The sequence below is a fragment of the Ursus arctos genome, unplaced genomic scaffold, assembly GCF_023065955.2.
Source record: "Ursus arctos isolate Adak ecotype North America unplaced genomic scaffold, UrsArc2.0 scaffold_7, whole genome shotgun sequence".
NCBI lineage: Eukaryota > Metazoa > Chordata > Mammalia > Carnivora > Ursidae > Ursus > Ursus arctos.
In genome coordinates this window covers 81,805,571-81,825,980 of record NW_026623089.1, presented here as the reverse complement: position 1 = coordinate 81,825,980, position 20,410 = coordinate 81,805,571, and the positions used below count along the sequence as shown (strand labels likewise).

The 20,410-nt window shown below is 37.6% G+C and overlaps 1 protein-coding gene across 2 annotated transcripts in view; it reads left to right on the top strand.

The window, feature by feature from the left end:
* RYR2 (ryanodine receptor 2) overlaps positions 1-20,410 on the top strand; it is a 711,493-nt gene that overhangs the window by 426,517 nt on the left and 264,566 nt on the right. The window lies entirely within an intron of this gene.

The window sequence follows — 20,410 nt, the reverse complement described above, 5'->3', positions numbered from 1 at the left end:
CTGTAGGGATGATTTGGCCTGCCGGGCTATAACCTCTGTCTGTGATCCTGTTGAACTTCTTAAAACTTCAGCTTTCTCAGTTGCTACCAGGTGATGCCTTTTTCCTGGGGAAACTTTGGGTATTAAATGAGTGAGTGCTCGAGACATGATTGCTGTTTTGCGTTATTGTTTTTGTTTTGTTTTAATTTCCAAGGCCTGTCTGTGCCTTAGAGATAGCAGGTCTGGCCATGGGTTAAGTAATACCATGAGGATAAAGCAAAGCCACCACCCCTTACTCTCCCTCAGTCACCCTGGCCTCAAGTTACCCCCGATAGATGTAAGATCAAAGTGCAAATCATGAGCCTGCTTTGCAGATGCCGATTCAGGCAAGTCCTCTAGTTCAACAAACACTCTTGCTCAGGGACTCCATGAAAAATGTGTACAAGCTATGTTATTATCTAGCATATTTTTAGGTACTAAAAGTTTTTTTCAAAAGTTTAAGCACTTCCATTGGATGCTATTTTATGACATTTTCAAGTATTTACATTTTGAAATGACACTTCTATGTCAGTGTTGAGTGTCACTAGTAAAAGCAGATCCACAGTGATTAGATATGTACCATCATCTACTGAAAACTATACATAAACGTTGATAATATGTTTTTTGCATCATTTTGTTTTTCTCTTTGAATTGTATTTCCAATCCATTTCCCTCACAAAATGTTACCCTATTAAAATATATTTTGATTGATCACTCTGTCATACTTCTTTATAACCAAATCTAAATTGGATTTTGTTTTGTTTTCTGTGATCACAGTCAGTAAATGTTGACATTTTTCTTCTGAGGTATTATGATTAATTGGGTATGCAAGTCTTCAAAATAAACTCATTTTTGATAAAAATCAATGTAAAAAGGAAGATTTTACTGGAAACAGTACATAATGAAATGGATTCAGCTATTCTTTTTCCATTTATCATGTACCCATGTGTAAACATTTATTGCTAAAAAGAGACTAGTTCTGGGTCATTTGCGTTCTTTGCTTACATAAACAAAGAAGTTTTTCTTTAAAAAATCGTTCAATTCAAAGAAAAAAATCTGTTGAAAGAATGAAAGAAAGTAAGAAAAAAAAATCAGTTCAGTGAACTGAAACTTCATAGTGGGTCATCCTCAGAAATCATGTTTAATGACCTATCACACAATGACACAGTCATGTCCTTCCTTGTCCAGTTTTTTAAAAGCAAAAAAAAATTAGAAACTACCTTACATGAGAAATAATTTATTATCTTCTTATTAAAGTCACTATCTCAGTTTTTTGATAAATATCGTAAAGGCATTATTAAGATGAAAACAACAACAGGAACTAGTAGTTGTACCTGTTACTCATTTACTTAGAGACACCTTACTTAACATAATGTACGTAAGGATAAGAGGATGGAAATGTTAATTTCAGATTACCTTTGCCAGCATTCTCTATTTAAGAAATTATTATAATCATGTGCTGTGTAAGTGTGTGTGTGTGTGTGTGTGTGTGTGTGTGTGTGTCTTGTTAAAACTTTGGGGCAAAGTAGTCAGTCTGAAAAGTATGAAAATATACTGTATGATTCCATGTATATGACATTCTGGAGAAGGCAACACTAGAGAGTCGATAAAAATATCAGTGGTTGCCAGGGCTTGGGAGGTAGGAAGAGATGAATGGTCAGAGCACAGAGGATTTTTAGGACAGTGAAAATACTCTGTATGACACTATAATGACTAGATAGTGTCATTATACATTTATCTAAACCCATGAAATGTACAATACCTAATATAAGCCAGGGGCTTTGGATGATAATGTCTCAATGTAGGTTCATGAATTGTAACAAATGTACCACTTTGCTTGGAGAATGTTGATAATGGGGAAAGCTTTGTGTGTGGAGGCCGAGGATATCTCTGTATCTTCCACTCAATTCTGCTATGAACATAAAACTGCTCCAAAAAATTTCAAAAAACAAAAAATCCCATCTGGGGTCAGAATTGAGCTTATGCAATTTATGGAATTCATTTGCCATAAAATCTAATTGGTAAAACCAGTTTTCACTGTGAAAACCATCAGTTTAAATAGGATTATCTTTGGTCAGAAAATGTCAAGCTTCTTTTTTCTGTTGAAATAGATGAGTTAATATATGTTTCTGTGATAGCCACCTCAATTCTGATCTCTAAATCCGAGATAAATAGAAACCAAATGATTGATCAATGGATACATAGAGCATAGGGTTTGCACTAGGTTAGTCTTGTTGAGGAATGGATTAAAGTCCTCCGCCTTCATAATTTTTTTACTGATGCCTTTTGTGTTGCTTTTAGTAGTTCTGCATTACTTGAAAATAGATGGGGAAATGGACACAATGATGTCATTCAATGAAAACTGTTCACATCTGCTGGTAGTCTAGACTGAATCTCAATTTTCCATGAGGTGCCATTTTATTATTTATTGGAAAAAATTAAGAAATTTGATAATAACAAGGATTGATGTGGATGTAGATTCACACAAGTTTAAAAGGTTGAAGTGTGTTTCCATTTTAAAGCAGTTTGGCATAATTGTATAAAATTAAACATTTGTACATCTTGTTACCCAGCAATCACTCCTAGAGATATGCCCAGAGAAAGTCCATACCAACAAACATGAAAGCTGTTATTTTTAGAGATATTATTTGTAATGGCATGAAAATAAGGGAGAGGAATAGGAGAAATATTATTCAGTAGGAAGATGAGTCGAGTTGGATATAATCACATAATAAAACTAATGAATTATTGTCATAAATGGCAACATAGATGAACCTAAAAAATAATGTTGAGGATGGATAAAAATATATCCCACAAGGCTATATAAGTATAATACTATCTTTAAGACTGAAAAACAAATAAAACATATTTATATATAATACACACACACACACACAAATACACACACACACACACGGGAGCACACATATAGATACAGTGGTATTAATAATATTCTAATTCTTAACATGGTGATGGATTAATGGAATTCATTTTATTATAAGGCTTTAAAGGATACACTTTTGTTTGTATCAAGAATAGTTATTTTAAAAAATAAAAGTATGACAGAGAAAAATCCAAGTATATCAGTAATCACTGTAAATGCAAATGGATTTATTTCTTCAGGTAAGATGCAGAGATTGTCAGATTGGAGTAAAAAAATAACTCATGTTGTATGCACCCCACAAAAATAAAACTTAGCTATGGGAGACACATCAATAAATTTAGAAAAATGTAACTACTTTAGGATCCAGCAATTGCACTACCAGGTATTTACCCAAAGAATACAAAAAATGCTAATTCAGAGGGATACATGCAGCCTGATATTTATAGCAGGATTATCTATAATAGCTAAATTATAGAAACAGCCCAAGTGTCCATCAGCTGATGAATGGATAAGGAAGATGCGGTGTGTATATACAATGGAATATTACTCAGCCATAAAAAAGAATGAAATCTTGCCATTTGCTACAGCATGGATAGAACTAGAGAATGTTATGCTAAGTGAAATAAGTCAGTCAAAGAAAGACAAATACCATATGATTTCACTCATATGTGGAATTTAAGAAAGAAATCAAATCTTTGTGGTTTCCAGACCTTGCACCTTCTGCAAGGGACCCAAGAGGAATCTCACTCACCAGTGCAGATGTTAGGAGACAGACAAACTCCATAGAAACTATGGAACCTGTGTAGCTGGTGAAACTGCCTGGACCCTTCTTGGGGCAAATGGGCAAGAATTGAGTGAGTGCTGAACTGAGCAGGCACTCCTTGACCACAGAGAACTTGCAGAAATCCAGCCTTCCAAAAGGCAGATGCCAACACACTGTTGAAGAAGAAAGGAAAAGGAAAAAGGAAAATAGGAGTTTAGTTATAGTGAAAGTGGTAAGAGAAACTTTCTAGGCAGTGCCCTACCTCCAAGAAGGAGTCTTTGGGGGCTGATTTTTGGTATAGGTGACCTTTCCTCCAGGCAAAGAGGCAGATGGTAAGAGAGGATTTAGCTTCCTCAGTTGGCAGGATGCAGCTTGAGAAACCCATTTCTGTCCACCAGCACCCAGAGTACTAGGTGGGAACTTAGTCATGAGAGCTTAGGGAAGATTTTTGGAAAGAGATAGATAAGAATTTCAAACACTCTTGAATCTTCTCAGCAGAAAGTCCACCCACAAGCCTTTGGGGGTGACATGCCCTACCCCATCTCCCTACAAAGTCCATGGGCATGCCTAACTCTGTGTTAAATTGATACTTCCCCCAGCTCTGTTGTCAGCTGTGTGTGCTCCTGAGTATGTCCAGAAAGGCAAGCTTCAGGAGGTGGGGAGCATGCTCAGAAAACAGGCCACATTTGGTGGTCAAGGGAGAAAACAAACTTGAAATGTAGCAAGCACCCCCCTCTGGAAAAAAAAAAAGTTTCTAATAACCTGCCTAGCAAACTGTAAGAACCAGAGAAGGTACAAAGCTAATTAAGAGGGTCTTGGCTACTTCAAATGCAAAAGCAAAAATGTGTACCTTACAAGTAATATGAAAAATCAAAGAAATATGGCATCACAAAGGGAAAATAATTTTCCAACAACCAAGCTCAAAGGCATAGAGTATTACAATCTGATAAAGAAATCAAAACAGCTGTTAAGAAATTCAGTAAGCTACAAGAAAACTCACAAAGACAAGCCAATGAAATCAGGAGTAAAGTTAATGAACAGAAGGAGCTCTTTACCAACGCGATTGAGATTCTAAAAAAAAGAACCAAATGGAAATACTGGACCTGAAGAATTTAGTGATGAGATGAAGAATGTAGAGGAAAACAATGTGTCTCAGGGCAACTCAGGTAGAGGAAGAATAGTGGCTTGGAGGATACAAATATAGAATGAATACAGGTAGAAGAGGAGTGAGAACTAAGTTTAAAAAGAGAGAAGCAAGCCTAAAAAACAGCTCTCGGATTCTACCAGAAAAGCAAATATCTGAATGATCAGGCTCTAGAAGAAGGGAAGGAGAAGTGGCAAAGTTTCCTTAAAGAAATAATAGCCAAGAACCTCCCAAACCCAGAGAAAGACTTGGACGTACAAGTGCACGAAGCTAATAGCATACCATGTAATCTCAGTGTAGAAGCACCTTCTCCAAAACACCTGTTAATGAAGCAGTCAGAAATCAACCATGAAGAATCTTGAAGCCAGGGAAAAAAGAAATTAACTGACAAAGGAAACCACATTAGGCTATCATCAGATTTCTCAACAGAAACTCTGACAGGCCAGGAGAGAGTGGAATGATGTCTTCAAAGTGTTGAAAGATAAAAATTGCCAGCCAACAATAGTCTATCTGGCAAAGTTATCCTTCAGATATGAAAGAGAAATAAAGGCTTTCCCAGACAAAAGCTGAGGGAGTTCACTGCCTCTAGACCTGCCTTGCAAGAAAGGCTGAAGGGAATTCTTCATGCTGAAATGGGAAGATGCTAATCCAGATGCTATACTGTTTATATAGACATAGCACATGTACCAAATTCAGTTTATGTAAATATTTACCTACGTGAAAGATGGTGTCACAAATACAGTTGGATTTTTTCTTTAATGAAGCAGCACGTGAAAGCTAACAGGACACTGGTCATTGGGAAAAATCAGACAGACTTAGAGACTGTAACTCTATATTCGGATGGTGTGTTAACCATGCAACTGTAGTATGGAAGTCAAAGGAGAAGAGTAAAAAGAAATACAGGTACTGGGGCTCCTGGGTGACTCAGTTGGTTGAGTGTCCAACTCTTGAGTTCAGCTCAGGTCATGATCTCAGGGTCGTGAGATGGAGCCCCACGTCGGGCTCCCTGCTCAGCGTGGAGTCTGCTTGGGAATCTCTTTACCTCTCCTTCTGCCCCTCCTCCCACTCACATGCTCGCGTGCTCTCTTTCAATAAATAAGTAAACAAATAATAAAATCTTAAAAAACTATAGCTCTCTAATTTATTAATGCATGACGCAAAAAGAGGTAAATATATGAGAGTGTAAAAGTGGAGACTTTATAGATGTTTGAAGATAAGTTACTATCAGCCTAAAATGGACTGTTTTATCTATAAGATGTTTTATGTAATTCACAAGGTAACCACAAAGCACTCGCCTTGAGTGGATCTGCAATAGACAAAGGGAGACAGCATACCTCCATGGAGTATAACGGATGTTCAAAAGTTGGCATGAATGGAGGGGGGGAGATACAGTGGAAATACAAAAGGACCAGAAAGCAATGAATAAGATGGCATTCATTACTAAGTTCTTACCTATCAACAATTACTCTAAATGTACATGGATTGAATTTACCAATCAAAAGGCACAGAGTGGCTGAATGGAAAAAAAAAATCCAACTACGTGCTACCTACAAGAGACTGATTTCAGATATAAGGACGCACATAGACTCAAAGTGTCATTGAATTATACGCTGCATTTCCTATTTGAAAATAGGCTATTTGAGTATTAGTTTTTCCTTATGTAAAATACACATCATTTCATTAAAAATCCTTAAGGACTTTTGTGGAATGTGTGATTCATTGTCATTCTTCTCCCCCTTTCTTCTCATTCCTCCTCTAAAGAAACAAGCAGGCAATTGGAGAGTGTAACATATTATCAACAATTCTTAATTCATAAATCTTCCTACATTTACTGTGAAGTGATGCTCTTGACCACTGCATAGTTTGATGAGCACAGAGTCCATTTACTGTAGGGACAAAGAAAAATACAGTGGGAAGAATCTACTTTGAGAATTCGTGATTGCCAATTTCTAATATGCCTGAGTAATTGAGATTTAAAAACAGAACAGAATTATAGGTTTAAATGAAAAAGAAAATCTGGGGCACCTGGGTGGCCCAGTGGTTTAAGTGCCTGCCTTCGGTTCAGGTGATGATCCCAGGGTCCTGGGATCAAGTCCTGTATTGTGCTCCCTGGTCAGCAGGGAGTCTACCTCTCCCTCTCCCTCTGCCTCTCCCCTGGCTTGTGCGCGCGCTCTCTCTCTCTCTCTCAAATAAATAAATAAAATCTTTTAAAAAAATGAAAAAATTGTCTGAATATCAATGCCATTTATTAAAACTTTTCTTAATTTAGCACTTATCTGTGTTATTAAAACAGCACAGAACATAGTAGATCAGGAACTAGTTACCTGTATATATCACTGGGAAATAACAGGTAGTGTTGAGTTATGACTTGGTAGTGTTTAGAATTGTCTGAGTGGTTTTTAAATCCAGTGGTAAATTCCCTCTGTCCACTATCACCTTCTTACCACTAATGCTATGAAGCCCCTGGTAGTGATGGGAAGTGGAGGGGTGGGTGGTATCTCAGGCATATGGGGCACTTTCTCACTGCTATACGTCTATATAAATGACTTTCTGAGATGAAGGCTTGGATGCTGAATGTGTAGGCCCATGATATATATAGATATAGATATAGATGATATAGATATAGATATAGATATAGATATAGATATAGATATAGATAGATATATCTATAGATAGATAGATAGATAGATATAGATAGATAGATATACTGTTTATATAGACATAGCGTATGTACCAAATTCACTTTATGTAAATATTTACATACGTGAAAGATGGTGTTACAAATACAGTTGGATTTTTTCTTTAATGATGAAGCACTGTGATCATGAAGGAATAAAAAAAACAGGTTTATACACTCCTTTTATGTGTAATGAGTAAATTTCACAAACCACAAATTTAAAAATGTAAATATGTAGTGTTCTTTATTTTCTCTGATCAGGTTTAATTTCGTATTTAAGACCAACGGAACTTGCTCCAGAATGAAGCTTAGTATTAGAAACTTAATCCTAGTCTGTTCAGTGAAAATTCTGTTAAAATCAGTGTTTTCTGTGTTTATTTTCACCTTTAAGTTTTGATTCAAATGTCATCTTCTCAAAGCAATCTTTCTTCACCTCTTCAAGATTATTCCCTATTTAATTAAAAAAAATTGCTCCCTATTTAAAATTATACATTTCCCCATGCTGCCTTTTCTCTATTTTTCCCACAGCACTTACATCTTCTAACATACTATTGTTTTACACTTACTTTGTTTGTCTGATTCTGCATCAGAACAGAATTCCTATAGACTATTTTGTCCATGTTATTCAACGATATATATTAGTTTCTACAATAGGGCCTAAAACATTCTACCACTGAATGAGTATTTGTTGTAGAATTTGCATTCAATGTCTACCCCCCTCTTACCACGGGGGCTACCTGTGTTTGGGATACTCACCCATTGGGGAGGAGACATTGGACATTGGATCCATGGTCCATCTCCTTTGATTTTGCTGTCATGACTGAATTATGTCAAAGCAAACCAGAGCTGGACAGAAGTTAAAGCTGTAAAGGCAAATTTTATTCAGGAACTATTGCAATAGGGGAAGAGAGACCTCTGTATTAAACTGAACTCCATTCTGAATCCAACAAGGATGAATGGTGATTTATCGCCAAGGAGAAGTGTCAGGGGTGGGGGTGGGCAGTGGATAGAAGATTACTAATAGAAAACATCAAGGAGAAGGGGGATTCTGCAAAACGAATTTGATAGGATTCTTGTTGAAGGTAGACCCAGTAATAAGATGTCAGGAGTGGGAGATGAAGAATGTGATCTGATATCAAGGGTAGAGGATTTTCATTAAACTGATCCAGTAGGGTTCTTGCAAAAATGGAACTAATTGGAACAAGGACAGAGCCCAGGGTCAGAGTCCCAGTCCAAAAGAGGGCTCAGGGGAGCCTGACTCAAGTTTAGTCAGAGGACAATGTCTTTGTCAATTGTCTTCATTCATCACTACTGGCATCTTACGGGATGCCTGCTTTCTCCCACTGGTCTTTGGTAATGGGTCTACACAGGGGGTTTCTTCTTCTCATTTCTGTGAGTGCCCAGGTCATTGCTCTTCTTTTAGCTTCCTTTAAGCCTATTTAGGGAGTGCCAGAAACCTAAGAATACTCTTTCTGGCAATTTGGGTATTGCAGTCTGATGGTGGAGGGAGTAGGGAACATCACCTGTCAGCCTAGACTTGGTTGGTTGCCATATCTATTTTTCTGAAGTTGTGCTGTGCAGGGAAGGGGTTGTGTGTGAGAGATTCTAGCACCTGGCCATTTTCCTCAGTATGCACTGAGAAGCAAGGCAGAAATTCACCTTGGCCCTGGGATCTACCTGGTCTCTACCTGTAGGTGTGGGGGAGCTTTGGCTTTGGAAGCTTTAGGCTCTGGTACATGTCTGGGCAGGAGAAAGAGTCTTTATCTGGTTTTCCTCAAGTTTCAAGGCATCTGGGCTTGCTTTTTTGATATGCAGAAGCATAGCATTTGATATCAGACGGCCTTTTATCTAAAAGACTCTTGTCTCTGCAGTGAATTTTCAAAGCCTATTTTAAAAATCCAAAAGCCAAGAATGGCTTTCTTTGGTCTCTCTCTTGAGATGACCGCTTCTTGGGGCATCGGATACCTTGTGGTTTTCTTTCAAAGGGGCTGTGGAGTAGCGGAAGGCCTTGGAGTAAAAAGAAATTGATAAAAACGGATTTGGGGTGGCAGGGTGGGGAGGCCTCCCAGGCTCATCATCATATTACATTGACTTAAAAAACAAAGAAGTGAGGTAGTAGATAAAATAGATCCCTTGTCTGTTTCCTTTCGGATTTCTACATTGAAATTAACTCTCCTGTATTTGTTTTCTGGACAAGGGTTTTTGAATTCTCTCTCTCTCTCTCTTCGTTCTGTGACAATGTCAGCCCAGTATGCATTTTGAGTAGATGTGCTTCTAGCAAAACTTGTCCTTAATATCTCTGGTGTGCAGTCATCTGAGATTTTCCCATTTGTTCCAAGGTACTTGAAGGGCTGATTTGGTTTTGAAATTTACACCTAACATCCACTGAACTTGGACATAATCTTTTCATGTTTCCTGCACATCTTTCACAGTATAATGATTTCCAAGCTTCATTTAACCTGATTCCTACTAAACAAGTAAGCTGGAGAGGTTGGAGAGGCTAGAGAAAAAAAAAAGGGGGGGTTCTGCTTAATGTCTTTGGTATTCTGCCATGTTTTTTGTACACCACTTTAATTGCCCCTTTAGTGATATTATATTGAACACTTTTTTTCAAAGGCTCCTTTAGGAATACCTGCTTAGGAAAAATGTGGGTTAGGTGGGAGTGAAGCACAAAACTAAACTGCTGCTTAACATGACAGCTCATCAGTGGGGCCAAGTGCTGTCATTTTTTTGTTTGTGTGTTTGGTAATTTGATGCAGGTGAAACTGGCAGTTTGCCAGTTACGTTTTGCTTTATTTTTCCGGGCAAAAAGGTGCTTTAAAAAAGAAAATGAAGCCCCGTATATGTAGTTTATTAATCTTACTGTTTAAATTATTGCATTGTACACTACATCAAAATTGTGAGCTAATAACTGCAAAAGAATTTTGATACCTTAGAAAGTGAGTATATTGAATGTATTTATTTAGTTCCATATATATTCCTCGTACACTAAATCAGGATGATTGATGGAATGGGGACTTTGCATATTAAGGCAAAGGAAATTAAAAGGATGCCTACTAAGCAGATAGATTGCAGGAGAAAGATATCTGTTGACTGATTCTGGTAGAATGTTCCCAGGAAGCTCAAGAAGGTAGACTGTAACGCATGGATGTCTTTAATATGAACTGTGTGCATTTTGTGTTAACATAATTACTAATGATATTACTTTTCCCTATTACCTGGGCTATGAAATTCTACTTCCCAAGAATTGGTACAGCAGTCTTTGTTTCATTTCTTTTAAATTTCTGGAAATTAATCTGAAACTTTACTTGAAACCACTTAGCTTCCAAGGCTTGTATCAGTCACCTTTTACTCAAAAGGTTTGCTTTTTGTTCTATTTCAACCACAAGAAAATAACAGTTCCTATTAGCAGTTGGTTGATCTTTATGTACCTAATGAAACTATATAAGTAAGGTGAAATGCACATTATTTGCCAAAGTTCATTTATGCTCTTTAAAAAAAAATCTTGTTTTGATGTAGTGGTTTGATTCTTTGTCAACATGTACTACAAACAGAAAAAGAGTTCCATAAATCATTATTGATACTGATTCATAGTAGTTAGGCATTCATGATGTCAGCATTTTAATCAAATACAGTAGGTTGAAGTCTATGACTTTCAAAGATATTTATATTTGTTTTTACTGTAGACAGTTTGAAGTATAACAGTATGGAAGTAAGGTTCAGGTGAAATGGGAGTAGTGTAACTTTAATTTGGATGGAATTATTAGCCATTTAAAAGAATCACTTCATTGCTGTTGCAGCTTCTTGAGGTGAGAATATAAAAACTGCATTTTGGATTTTTCTATTCTTTTGAGTGAGGCTTGGATGGCTATGTATTTTCCCCTTAGGACTGCCTTTGCAGTATCCCATAGGTTTTGGACCGTTCTGTTTTCATTCTCGTTGGTCTCCATAAATTGTTTAAGTTGAGTTTTGATTTCCTGGTTTATCGAATCATTCTTGAGCAGGATGGTTCTTAGTCTCCAAGTGTTTGAGTTTCTTCCAAATTTTTCCTTGTGGTTCAGTTCCAATTTCAAAGCGTTGTGGTCTGAGAATATTCAGGGAATAATTTCCATCCTTTGGTATCAGTTGAGACCTGTTTTGTGACCCAAAACATGGTCTATTCTTGAGAATGTTCCATGGGCATTAGAATAGAATGAGTATTCTTTGGTTCTGGGCTGTAGTGTTCTATATATGTCTATGAGGTCCAACTCGTCGAGTATGGCATTCAAAGCTCTTGTTTGTTTGCTGATTTTCTGCTTAGGTGCTCTGTCTATTTCTGATAGTGGAGTATTGAGGTCGCCTACTATTAACGTATTTTTATCTATATGTCTGTTTATTCTGGTTAAGGGTTGGCTTGTGTATCTTGCTGCTCCCCTGTTGGAGGCATATATATTTATAATAGTCATATCCACTTGTTGGATACATCCTTTAAGAATAATATAGTGTCCTTCTGTATCTCTAACTATAGTCTTTAGTTTAAAATCCAATCTGTCTGATATGAGAATTGCTACCCCAGCTTTCTTTTGAAGTCCATTGGCATGAAAGATGGTATTCCATCCCTTTACTTTCAGTCTGAATGTATCTTTAGGTTCACAATGAGTCTCTTGTAGACAGCAAATGGATGGGTCATGTCTTTTTATCCGATCTGCAACCCTGTGGCGCTTTATGGGAGGATTTAGGCCATTTACATTGAGACTGATTATTGAGAGATATGATTTTAATGATGCCATGCTGCTTGTAAAGTCTTTGTTTCTATAGATTGTGACTTTCTGTTCTGTATCACTCTTGGGGGCTTTTTACCTTTATAGAACCCCCCTTAATATCTCCTGTAGGGCTGGTTTCGTGGTTACGAAATTGGTCAATGACTGGCGATTCTGGAAGGTCTTTATCTCTCCATCAATTCTGAATGACAGCCTTGCTGGATAAAGGATCCTTGGCTGCATGTTTTTCTCTGAAAGAGCTTTAAAAATGCCCCAACCCTTTCTCTCATTCCAGGTCTGTGTAGACAGGTCTGATGTAATTCTGATGCCTTTGCCTTGGTACGTGAGAAATTTCTTTGCCCTGGCCGCTTTCAATACTGTATCGTTGGGTCTAATATTTGTGAATTGCACTATGACGTGACGTGGTGTAGGTTTGTCATGGTTGAGCTTGGGAGGGGTCCTCTCTGCCTCTTGGACACGAATGCTTGTTTCCTTTGCTAGATTAGGGAAGTTTTCAGCTACAATTCATCAAGATAAAAAGCTTCTGCACAGCCAAGGAAACAAGTAAAAAAAAACTAAGAGGCAGCCCACGGAATGGGAGAATATCTTTGCAAATGATACTACAGCTAAAAGACTGGTATCCAAGATCTACAAAGAACTTCTCAAACTCAATAAACGAGAAACAAATAAACAAATCATAAAATGGGCAGAAGATATGAACAGACACTTTTCCAATGAAGACATACAAATGGCTAACAGACACATGAAAAAATGTTCAACATCATTACCCATCAGGGAAATTGAAATCAAAACCACACTAAGATACCACCTTACACCAGTTAGAATGGCAAAAATTGACAAGGCAAGAAACAACAATTGCTGGAGAGGATGTGGAGAAAGGGAATCCTTCCTACATCATTGGTGGGAATGCAAGTTGGTACAGCCACTCTGGAAAACAGTGTGGAGGTCCCGTAAAAAACTAAAAATTGAGCTACCCTATGAGCCAGCCATTGCACTACTGGGTATTTACCCCAAAGATACAGATGTAGTGAAGAGAAGGGCCATATGCACCCCAATGTTCATAGCAGCTCTGTCCACAATAGCTAAATTGTGGAAGGAGCCGAGATGCCCTTCAACAGATGACTGGATTAAGAAGTTGTGGTCCATATATACAATGGAATATTATTCAGCTATCAAAAAGAACGATTTCTCAACATTTGCTGCAACATGGACGGCACTGGAGGAGATAATACTAAGTGAAATAAGTCAAGCAGAGAAAGACAATTATCATATGGTTTCTCTCATCTATGGAACATAAGAACTAGGAAGATCAGTAGGAGAAGAAAGGGATAAAGAAAGGGGGGTAATCAGAAGGAGGAATGAAGTATGAGAGACTATGGACTCTGAGAAACAAACTGAGGGCTTCAGAGGGGACGGGGGTGGGGGAATGGGATGGGCTACGATGGGTAGTAAGGAGGGCACGTATTGCATGGTGCACTGGGTGTTATACGCAACTAATGAATCATCGAACTTTACATAAAAAACCAGGGATGTACTGTATGGTCACTAACAAAATAAAAAAAAATTAAAAAAAAAGAATCACTTGAACCTTCAAATCCTTTCTTGCACAGGGTTATTTAGAAAAGTAAAATAGGGATGCCAGGGTGGCTCAGCCGTTAAGCGTCTGCCTTCGGCTCAGGTCATGATCCCAGGGTCCTGGGATCGAGCCCCACATCAGGCTCCCTGCTCAGCGGGGTGCCTGCTTCTCCCTCTCACACTCCCCTTGCTTGTGTTCCCTCTCTTATGTCTCTCTCTGTCAAATAAATAAATAAATAAAATCTTAAAAGAAAAGTAAAATGAATTGTAGTCTACATCTGATAGTGAGCGTGAACTAATTAATTACTGTGCTGTTTTAAATCAACAGTTGCAAATACATCTCCATGGGTTTACATTGTGATCACAGATGAAAGCAGCTCTTGTAGCTGTTCCATGTAGGAAGGGAAAAATTTAGAAAATCAGGAGAAACGTGTATGTCCTATATTATTGAGCTTTACACCTAAGTAGAACTCATCTATAATGTTTGGGAAGGACCTCCTTCCCATCCTCCACCTTTTAACATACACCCTCCATTCTATATAAGATATTGTGGGAGGTCTACCATTAAAATCGGTTGCCAGAGAGGATTATTCCTCTTTTCAGATGTACACATCACTCATTAAGATGGCTTAGGCTTTAATCAGGTTTTTATGGATTAGTTTCAAAAGTCTGTCCTGGGTGTCTCCTCTGTGTGATGGCGAGGAGGGCTCAGGTCCATTGGAAAATGGGAGAAGAAAGAATTGTGTGCTGTTGGGCTACCCCATGCTGGCGATTGTGGGGAAATCGGGAGGGGACGGCATCAAGCAGAGACAGGAAGATAGTACAGTAGAGAGGACAGTTCTTTGTCATTGCTCCTAACGCTGCTTCCAACTTGGAAATTAGACCCTGCCAGTTTGATTATGTCAGTGCATTGGAAATGTATTGGGGGCCCTTTCTTGAAAAAAATATTTTCTAAATGAGAACTTATATATAGCCTGTGCTTACACTTTACAGATTTATCTATTTATAATCAGAATTCTGTAACATACAGTGATTTGTACGAGCAATTAAAAAATCCTATGCGGGATGCCTGGGTGGCTCAGTCTGGTTAAGTGTCTGCCTTCGGCTCAGATAATGATCCTGGGGTCCTGGGATCGAGTCTCGCATTAAGCTCTTTGCTCAGCGGGGAGCCTGCTTCTCCCTCTGCCTGCCGCTCCCCCTGCTTGTGCTCTCTCTCTGACAAATAAACAAATAAAATCTTTTTTAAAAAAGTAAAAAATCCCATGTGGCTTCTTTATTATTTATATATATATATATATAGTTAATTACCCAACCATGCAGAATTCTGATTTAAAACAGAACAAAATTTCTCATCTATAAATGTAGCTTGTGATGTAAATTGAATGACATAAGGCCGTAATTAGCCATAATTGTTACAATTGCCAGACTAATCTAATCTGCTTAAACAAAACAAAATAGTTCTAATACTTTTGTCTATAGATAAATGATTTATAAAATACAAGATATCTTATAATGAAATAGTAACTAAGGCAATCTCAGCTTTCTTCATGCTTAAAAATGATTTATTGCTATACCACATCGATTCATTCAACATATTTTTATTGAATGCCTACCATGAATCAGAAACTATTCTCCATTTTGTGTATAGCAAGGAACAAAGCAGTGGAACTCCCTACCATAAAGAAGCTTACCTGGTAGTTCTGCTAGCCATAGCCCAAAATACTTAAAAGAAAAAAGATGACATAGTTTTATCTCAGCATTTTCTCATGTTCTGATCTTTTGTTTAATTTGGCATAATTTGGTGAATTTTCTATGTACAAAGGAGAATCTTTGAGATGAAGATGCATGTACCTTTATATTAATTTGGCATATAAAGTTAATTTTTTAAATTTAAATTCAATTAGCCAACATATAGTACATCATTAGTTTCAGATACAGTGTTCAGTAATTTATCAGTTGCGTATAATACCCAGTGCTCATCACATCACATGTCCTGCTTAATGCCCATCAGCCAGTTACCCCATCCCCCCACCCACCTCCCCTTCAGCAGCCCTCAATTTGTTTCCTAGAGGGAAGAGTGTCTCATGATTTTTCTCCCTCTCTGGTAACCTCCCATTCAGTTTTCCCTCCCTTCCCCTGTGAACCTCTACGCTGTTTCTTATATTCCACATATGAGTAAAACCATATGATAACTGAGTTATTTCGCTCAGCATAATACCCTCCAGTTCTATCCACATCAATATAAATATTCATCCTTCCTGATGGCTGAGTAATATATATGTGTGTATATATGAATACACACACACACACACACACACACACACACACACACACACACCACATCTTCTTTACCCATTCATCTGTTGATGGACATCTTGGGTCTTTCTACAGTTTGGCTATTGTAGACATTGCTGCTATGAACATTGGGTTACAGGTGCCCCTTCAGATCACTACATTTGTATCTTTGGGGTAAATACATAGTAGTGCAAGTGCTGGGTCATAGGGTAGCTCTATTTTTAACTTCTTGAGGAACCTCCACACTGTTTTTCAGAGGGGCTGCACCAGCTTGCATTCCCAACAATGGTGTAAGAGGGTTCCCCTTTCTCTGCATCCTCGCCAACATCTGTTGTTTCCTGAGTTGTTAATTTTAGTCTTTCTGACTGCTGTGACGTGGTATCTCATTGTGGTTTTGATATGTATTTCCCTGATGCCAAGGGATGTGGAGCAGTTTTTCATGTGTCTGTTGGCTTCTTATTTGTATGTCTTCTTTGGAGAAACATCTGTTCATGTCTTCTGCCCCTTTCTTGACTAGATTATTTGTTTTTTTGGGGTGTTGAGTTTGATAAGTTCTTTATAGATCATGGACACTAGCTCTTTATTTGATATGTCATTTGCAGAAATCTTCTTCCATTCTTCCATTCCATAGGTTACCTTTTAGTTTTGTTGACTGTTTCCTTGCTGTGCAGAAGCTTTGGATCTTGATAAAGTCTCCAAAATTCATTTTTGCTTTTGTTTCCCTTGCCTTTGGAGACATGTCTAGCAAAAAGTTGCTGTGGCCAAGGAAACAGAAAATGCTGTGTTGTTTTCTGGTATTTTGATGGATTCCTGTCTCACATTTAGGTCTTCCATCCATTTTGAGTTTATCTTTGTGTGGTGTAAGAAAATGGTCCAGTTTCATTATTCTACATGTGGCTGTCCAATTTTCCCAGCACCATTTATTGAAGAGACTGTCCTTTTTCCATTGGATCTTCTTTCCTGCCTTATTAAAGATTAGTTGACCGTAGAGTTGAGAGTCCATTTCTGGATTCCCTATTCTGTTGCATTGATCTATGCATCTGTTTTTGTACCAATACCGTACTCTCTTGATAATTTAGCTTTATAATACAGCTTTAAATCTGGCAATGTGATGCCACGAGTTTTGGTTTTCTTTTTCAACACTCCTCTGGCTATTCAGGGTCTTTTCTGGTTCCCTACAAATTTAGGATTATTTGTTCCAGCTCTATGAAAAAAGTTGGTATTTTGGTAGGGATTACGTTGAATGTATAGATGGCCCTAGGTAACATAGACATTTTAACAATATTTATTCTTCTAGTCATGAGCATGGAATATTTTTCCATTTCTTTGTGTCTTCCTTAATTTCTTTCATTAGTGTTCTGTAGTTTTTAGAGTACAGATCCTGTCTCTTTGGTCAAGTTTATTCCTAGATATCTTATGGTTTTTGGCACAATTGTAAATGAGATCAACTCCTTAATTTATCTTTCTTCTATCTCCTTGTTAGTGCATAATGCACATAATGCAACTGATTTCTGTGCATTGATTTTATATCGTGCCACATTGCTGAATTCTGTATGAGTTCCAGCAATTTTGGGGTGGAGTCTTTTGATCTTTTTCCACATAAAGTATCACATCATCTGAGAAGAGTGAGTTTGACTTCTGTATTGCCAGTTTGCATGCCTTTTATTTCTTTTTGTTATCTGAATGCCGAGGCTAGGACTACTAGTACTATTTTGAACAACAATGGTGAGAGTGGGCATCCCTGTCGTGTTCCTAACCTTAGGGGAAAAGCTCTCAGTTTTTCCCCATTGAGAATGATATTTGCTGTGGGCTTTTCATAGATGGCTTTTATGATATTGAGGTATGTTCCCTCCATTCTTACACTGTGGACAGTTTTAATTAAGAAAGGATTCTATATTTTGTCAAATGCCTTTTCTGCATCAGTTGAGAAGATTATATGGTTCTTGTCCCTTCTTTTATTAATGTGATGTATCACGTTTTTTTCTTCCAGTCCATGAGCATGGAAAGTTTTTGTGAATGTTTGTGATTTGTGAATGTTGAACCACACTTGCAGCCCAGGAATAAATCCCACTTGGTCATGGTGAATAATCCTTTTAATGTACTGTTGGATCCTGTTGGCTAGGATCTTGGTGATTATGTTGGTATCCATGTTCATAAGGGATATTGGTCTGTAATTCTCCTTTTTGATGGGGTCTTTGTCTGCTTTTGGGATCAAGGTAATGCTGGCCTCAAAGAATGAGTTTGGAAGTTTTCCTTCCCTTTCTATTTTTGAAACAGCTTCAGAAGAATAGGTGTTAGTTCTTTTTAAATGTTTGGTAGAATTCCCCTGGAAAGCCATCCGGCCCTGGGCTCTTGTTTCTTGGGAGATTTTTTTATTACTATTTCAATTTCCTTGCTGGTGATGGGTCTGTTCAGGTTTTCTATTTCTTCCTGTTTCAATTTTGGTAGTTTTTACATCTCTAGGAATGCATCCATTTCTTCCAGATTGCTTAACTTGTTTGCATATAGTTGCTCATAATATGTTCTTATAATTGCACGTATTTTTTCAGTGTTGGTTGTGATCTCTCCTCTTTCATTCATGATTTTATTTATTTGTGTCCTTTCTCTTTTCTTTTTGATAAGTCTGGCTAGGGGTTTTGGTTTTGTTGATCTGTTCTACTGTTCTTTTGGTTTCTATTTCTTTGATTTCTGCTCTAATCTTCATTATTTCTCTCCTCCTGCTTGGTTTAGTCTTTATTTGCTGTTCTTTCTCCAGTTCCTTTAGGTATAAGGCTAGCTTACATATTTGAAACTTTTCTAATTTTTTGAGAAAGATTTGTATTGCTATGTACTTCCCTCTTAGGGCCACCTTTGCTGCATCCCAAAGGTTTTGAACAGTTGTGTTTTCATTTTCATTTGTTCCCATGAATTTTTAAAAAAATTCTTCTTTAATTTCCTGGTCGAGTCATTAATTCTTTAGTAGGATGCTCTTTAACCTCCAGGTGTTTGAGTTCCTTCCAAATTTTCTCTTGTGAATGAGTTCAAGTTTCAATGCATTGTGGTCTGAAAATATGCAGGGAATAATCCCAGTCTTCTAGTTCTGGTTGAGGCCTGATTTGTGACCCAGTATGTGATCAGTTCTGGAGAATGTTCCATGTGCACTTGAGAAGAATGTGTATTCTGTTTCTTTAGGATAAAATGCTCTGTATATATCTGTGAAGTCCAACTGGTCCAGTGTGTCATTCAAACCCCTTATTTCCTTGTTGATCTGCTTAGATGAGCTGCCCATTGATGTGAGTGGGGTGAAGTCCCCTACTATTATTGTAATATTATCAATGTGTTTCTTTAATTTTGTTATTAATTGGTTTGTATAGTTGGCTGCTCCCAAATTAGGAACATAAATATTTATAATTGTTAGATCTTCTTGTTGGATAGACCCTTTAAGTATGATATAGTGTCCCTCTTCATCATTTACTACTGTTTGGTTTAAAATCTTATTTGTCTGATAGGAGGATTGCTACCCCAGCTTTCTTACGATGTCCATTGTCATGATAAATGGTTCTCCACCCCCTCACTTTCAATCTGGAGGTATCTTTAGGTCTAAAATCCATCTCTTGTAGGCAACATATGGATTGGTCTTGCTTTTTTATCCAATCTGATACCCTCTGTCTTTTGACTGTAGCATTTAGCCCATTTACATTTAGAGTAGCTATTGAAGGATATGAATGTAGTGTCATTGTATTACTTGTAAAGTCCCTGTTTCTCTAGATTGTCTGTTTCTTTCTGGTCTATGTTACTTTTGGGCTCTCCCTTCACTTACAGGATCCCCTTTAATATTTCTTGGGGGGGCTGGTTTAGTGATCACTGATTCTTTTATTTCTGTTTGTCCTGAAAGCTCTTTATCTTTCCTTCCATTCTGAATGACACATTATCTGGATAAAGCATTCTTAGCTGCATGTTTTTCTAATTTAGTACCATGAATATATCATGCCAGCCCTTTCTGGCCTGCCACATCTCTGTGGATAGGTCTGATGCCAGTCTAATGTTTCTATCATTGTAGGTTAAGGAGTTCTTGCCTCAAGCTGCTTTCAGGATTTTCTCTTTATCTCTGAAATTCGCATGCTTCACTATAATATGTTGGGGTGTTGATCTATTTTTATTGATTTTGTGGGGCATGCTCTCTACCTCTTGGACTTGAATGCCTGTTTCCTTCCCCCAGATTAGGAAAGTTCTCAGCTATGATTTGCTCAACTATACTTTCTGTCCCGCTCTCTCTTTCTTCTTTCTCTGGGACCAAAATAATTCTAATATTGTT